General features: G+C 49.7%; 1 protein-coding gene across 1 annotated transcript in view; it reads right to left on the bottom strand.

Annotated features, from left to right (window-relative positions):
- The window catches only part of NOD1 (nucleotide binding oligomerization domain containing 1), a 68178-nt gene extending 64241 nt beyond the window's left edge, over positions 1 to 3937 (bottom strand). Inside the window, exon 1 of the mRNA XM_004702857.2 lies at positions 3901 to 3937. The gene's annotated coding sequence lies outside the window, so the exon portion shown is untranslated. The remainder of the gene's footprint in view (positions 1 to 3900) is intronic.
- Between the last annotated feature and the right edge of the window lie 1780 nt (positions 3938 to 5717).

Genomic DNA, 5717 nt, shown 5'->3' on the forward strand with positions numbered 1-5717 from the left:
CTCTAGTTTTTTAATGCTTCCTCTCCCCCCACTGTCATGATCCCAATTCTACCTTACAAATCCAGCTAGACCAGAGCAGGTCCAGATAAGAGGTGGAAACACAGGGAATCCAGTACAGATAAACCCTTCAGGACCAATATTGACAGCAATAACAGAAGGGGAAGGTGGGGGGAGATAGGGGGAACCGATCACAATGATCTACTTATAAGCCCCTCCCAGGGGGATAGACAACAGAAAAGTGAGTGAAGGGAGACATCAGTCAGTGTAAGACATGAAAAAGTAATAATTTATAAATTATCAAGAATTTATGAGGGAGGGGGAAGAGAGAATGAGGAGCTAATACCAAAGGCTCAGGTAGAAAGAAAATGTTTTGAAAATGATGATGGCAACAAATGTACAAATGTGCTTGACACAATGGGTGTATGTATGGATATATGTGATAAGAGCTGTATGAACCCCCAATAAAATGATTTTTTTTTAAATGGTGCTGGCAAAATGGGATTTCTATCTGCAGAAAAATGAACCAGCTCCCAAGCCTCACCCAATAAACAAAAGCAAACTCAAGGTTAATTAAAGGCCTCAATGTAAACTGTGTAACTGTAAAGATCATCATAAAGATGGGGATAAATTTAGGGGCCCTTACATGTGGCATAAGAGGAGCCTTGGTGGTGTGGTGGTTATGCATTAGGCTGCTAACAACAAGGTCAGCAGTTTGAAACCACCAGCCGCTCTGAAGGAGAAAGATGGGCTTTTCCAGTGTTGTAAATAGTTATAGTCTCGGAAACTCATGGGGGCAGCTCCAACCTGTTCCATAGGGTCCCTGTGATCTGACGTCGACTTGATGGCAGTGCTTTTTTCTTTTGATCCATGGCATGAACACACTACCAACCCGAACAAAAGCACACACAGGGCAGGAGACAATAGATGACTGGGAACTCCTAAAAAGGCACCCAAGGACTAAAATGAGAACCCACAGATGGGGGGGGGGCCATACTTGGCAATGATACATTGGACAAGAGACTAATCTCTAAACTGTATAGAAAACGGCAACACCTAAACAAGAAAAGAAAGAGAAAAAAAAGGAAGAATCTAATTTTTAAAACGGGCAAAGGACACGAACAGACAATTCACCCAAGAAGACACGTAGGCAACCACAAACGTGAAGTAGTGCTCTCAACCACAAGCCACCGAGAGACAAACCAAACGATGATGAGCTATCCCTCACACCAGCATCAATGACAGAGTTCAAAGAAACGGAAAACCACAAATGCCGGAGATGGGGTGGAGAAATCCAGTGGGTGGGACTATAAAAGGGTCAGCCTCGGTGGAAAGTGGTATGGTGTTTCTTCGAACAAACAGGAGTAGAGCTACCACGTGACCCACCAACTCCCTTACTTTGGTCTTTTCCTCAAAGAAATAAGAACAGGATGGCAAGCAGATGGCACACCCAAGCTCAGGCAGTGCTACCCATCGTGGCAAGATGGAAACAGCCTAAATGCCCCAGTGGAGGAATGATCAATAAACGTTGGTACATGCGCACAAAGGGTAGACAGGTGTTAGCTAAGGTCATATTCTACAAATAGAAGAAGGGGGAGGGGAAAGGATGGGGGATACAGCAAGCTATTGGGAGGTTTGAAAACTTGTTTAAATTGCTGACTGTGAACATGATGATCTGAAACAAACCCCACCTAATTAATAATAAAAAGTAGGGGAAACAGAGGCTATGGAGGATTAAGCAAGTTATTCCTCCACAGCCGCACAGGAGGGGATGCTAAGACGGGCCAAAGAATCACCCTAACCTTGACTGCTATCTTCATCATGACCGCTCACTGAAAGCCAGGCGCTGTATGTGCTCAACACTTTCTCTATAGACTAATAAAATTCTCAAAGCAGCCTTATCAGGAAAGAATGATTATAACGATCTTCCAAAGGAGGAAATCAGAGGCTGGGAGAGATGAATTATCTTGGCCAAGGCCACAAAGAAGTGGAACAAAGTAAGGGCTTGACCCCAGTTCTGACTAACACATGGCTTTTAAAACACTATCTTTTAAAGCGTATTTCTCTGACCAGGAATAACCTGACTGGTACTAACAAATTGCCGTTTGGGTGACAGGTTACGGAGCGGCTGAGTTTTCCCTTCAACAATTTATACACGTTTTGTCTCGGGACATTGGTCACGCCCACTTCCCCGTTCTTCCTGGGCGCTCTGTTTCTGTCTGTTCTTCGTTTGTCTCTTTGTGTCTTCTGAGCTTTCCTTTGGGGGGAATTCTGCCCGTTGGGGCATCACATATGGTTTGTGTTGGTTATATTGAGGAAGACATTCCTTATTGGCTTTTTCCCATTTGAGCCTTGCCTGTCCAATGCTTCTGACGGCGCTTACAACTCCACTTGAAACCAGCAGCAGGCCCAAGGCCAGGTAAATATAAGCACTAGCCTTGTAAATGGAGTCCAAGATGAAGGACCTAAATTTTCCCGATGGGAAAACATGAACAGATCCTCCAAGCAAGGCCCAGCTTTCTCTTTCTAGAAACTTGCATTCTTTCTAAGAGGTTTGGTTTGACATCAGAGGCAGCAATTTGGGAATGGGTTGAAATGAATCCGTAAGATGTTTTCAGTCATTAGACCTTTTGACTTTTAGGGAAGCAGAAAAACACAAATTATTCTCCCAAGCAAGCCATCTGTTAATAGCTCTTTGGCCGTTTAAAAGTTGTTTCCCTTGCAATACATGGCTGCCTTCCCTTCCCAGCTCATATAAGGCCCTGGAAATATCTACCAAGTCACTGTATTCTCCCAACTCTGCTGATGGATACCAGGTGTGGATACCAACATTCTGAAGAGACTGTGTATGGCTGCCTCCATCAAATCCATTCCAACTGTTCTCAGTCTTATTGGCAGGGAAGAATTGCCCGTACAGGCTGGTCTCCTAAGCTGTCATGTTTACTGTTACTGTCTCAGAAACCCAGAGGGGCCGGTTCTATTCTGTCCTACAGGGTCGCTATGAGTCAGAACCAGCTAGATAGCAGTCAGTTTGGAGTTTGGGCCCCTTGCCCCATCCCCCCATCTACACACGCCTGAGATCAACTGGCTGCAGAATTCTCGGTGGATCATTATTATTGGACGTGGCACATCTTACATAGGGACTTTCAGAAAGAGGGGCACTGACCCTGTGGCATGCATACCCTCTAGCTTCACCCTTAGATAGTGAGCCCAGATGTGCCAAGCTGCGCTTTCACTGGCTTCCTCTAATTTACCGTAATTTCCATGAACAACAAGGGAGGCATCCCCCAGCATGCAGAAACCACGGGGCCTGGCGTCCTAACGCACCTTCCCTGGGGTTTCTCACAGAGTGCCAAAACTGTGAGCATATCTGACATTCTTTTTGAATACCCTGCCGCCCTGCCAAACTTTGTTTGCTTCCTGTAAAGCTTCCAGGTCCGGAGCTGGAGGCAGGAGAGGCCTGTAGGTCTCAAAACAAGACGCCCCCTCCCACGGGGCCTTTCCACCTTCTCCCGGTGGCCACCCTCCGACTGCTGGTTCCCAAAGCGGCGGCACAAGGGGGGTCGCTGGGGGGCGTTTCAAATCATTCAGAGGCCTGGGTCCCAACCCATCCCGGTAGGACCAGGTGAGGGCTGCAGGTGGACATGGGCTGTCAAAAGCATCCTTGGTGAGTCTAAGGTACACCCAGGATTGAGAAACCAGGCCGTAAACCACAGAGCGACAAACAACGTCAGCCTTCCGGCTGTCTGGCTGCAATTCTCACACTCCCAAGTTGCTCTGCCCCGTCCCACCCGAGCTGCCCCAGAACAGCCGGCGCTGCCGCGCGATCCTGCCCCCACCCCGCGTCCCAAGACCCCCAAGTTTGCCCAGCGGGAGCCCCCACCCCCTGGCGCTGCGACTTACTTGGCCACCAAGTCTGCAGGGTGGCTGGAACGGGCGCGGGCGGCTTCCTCGCTGGCCCGGAACGGGAACTGGCGGCCGCGCCCCTCGGCCACCGGCTCCCAGCCCGGGCGGGCGGCGCGTGGGAAGGTGGCCCCGCCGCCCCCTGGGGCCGGGCCGGAGGGTCGCACGCTACCGCGCAGGGCGGCCAAGTAGGCCCAGGGTTCGCTCAACGGTGACACTTTAGGGAGCCCAGTGGGAACTCGTCCTGCCAGTTCCACCACGGCCGTGGCAAGCGTCTCCCCAAAAGTGCCTGCCACCAGAGCCAAGGCTGGGCTCCTCACAAGTGCCCTGGGGGCGGGACACATGACACCGCCCCCCACCGCACCCCACACTGGCACGAAAACTTAACTCATCAGAGACCCTGCAGAAGGACAGAGGGAACCCCCGCCCCGTTTGAGTTTCCAGAGACTTGCAAATCAAGCAGAAAGTTTCTTGCCCCCACCACACCCACACCCCCACCGGGTTGGTTGAAAAACTGCTGCCCTTGCTATCAGCAGCCCAATAAGTCTTTACCCACTATGCCACCAGGGCTCCCGGAGAAGACAACCCCCAACCCGAGCCCACTGCCAACGCACTGCAACCCGTAGGACAGGGTAGGGCTGCCCTGGTGGGGTTCTCGGAGGGAGAGGAGAGCCGAAGCCGCTGAGGGTAATCAAGCGTTTCCCACCGCGCATGTGCTGTGGTGCTTTCTAGTTTAGGAAAACTAGACTCTCCTTCCGCTCTTAAATCTGTTTTGGGCAATATATAAAATTATATACAGCAGCAGACAAGTAATCAAGACTTATCGCATTTGGCAAATCTGCGGCCAAAGACCTCCTTTGAGCGTTGAAAGACAAAGAGGTCACTTTGGTGACTAAGGTGCACGGGCCCCAAGCCGAGGTGTCTTCCCTCTCTTGGCACCAGTGTGAAAGCGGGCAATGAAGAAGGAGCAGAGAGAACGTAATTGATGCACCTGAATTACAACATGCCACACACTGCCAGCAGGAGAAGCAAATCTGCTTGGAAGACATACAGCCAGTGCCCCTTAGAAGTGAGGGGAGGGGGGCTTCGGCTTGTGCAGTTTAGACATGCTGTAAGGAAGGTCCAGTCTCTGGAAAAGGACATCGTGCTTGGTAGTAGAGAGAGGGTCAGACAAAAAGAGGAAGGCAGTCGTTGAGACGGATGGACACCCTGGCTGTGACAAGGGACGCAGGCATGACAATTGTAAGGCCGGCACAGGGCCCGGCGGTGTTTCGTTGGGTTGTCACGATGAGTCGAAACCGATTCAACAGCACCTCACATTAGGCCGCATGACTTGCAAGTCAATTTTTTCAATCCATGAATGCCGATTTGCATGAAAGAGGGACATTCGGTCGCATTGTCACACATACGCAGGACGACTGAAATTCCCATCAATGGCTGACTTCTGAGAAAATGAAAGCATATTCGTAACTCAAAAGTGAAACTTCATGAAAGTAAAATTGGCTCAATGTGCACATCTATGAACTCCAAATTGAAGACGCAAGACATGCTACCCCTCCAGTTGTCCTTTCCAGCAGCCTCCGGTAGGAAACAGGGACTTCCTTTCTTTTCTTGGATCTGGGCTTCTGCCTGCGCTTCCCCTATCGTTTAACCTCTTACTGATTTGCCATTTTATTGTTTGCCTGGTTGCAGTTGAGGTGATTTTTTCGGTTCTTTGAGTTCATGAATTATTTTGTGGAAATTCGAATCTGCTGTTTTACCCATAGACAAGTGGATGCTCCCCAACCTTACAGATGTCCAGGAAGCCAGAATCTGTG

The sequence above is a fragment of the Echinops telfairi genome, unplaced genomic scaffold (assembly GCF_000313985.2).
Source record: "Echinops telfairi isolate 266 unplaced genomic scaffold, ASM31398v2 ScPeMD7_23;HRSCAF=83, whole genome shotgun sequence".
NCBI lineage: Eukaryota > Metazoa > Chordata > Mammalia > Afrosoricida > Tenrecidae > Echinops > Echinops telfairi.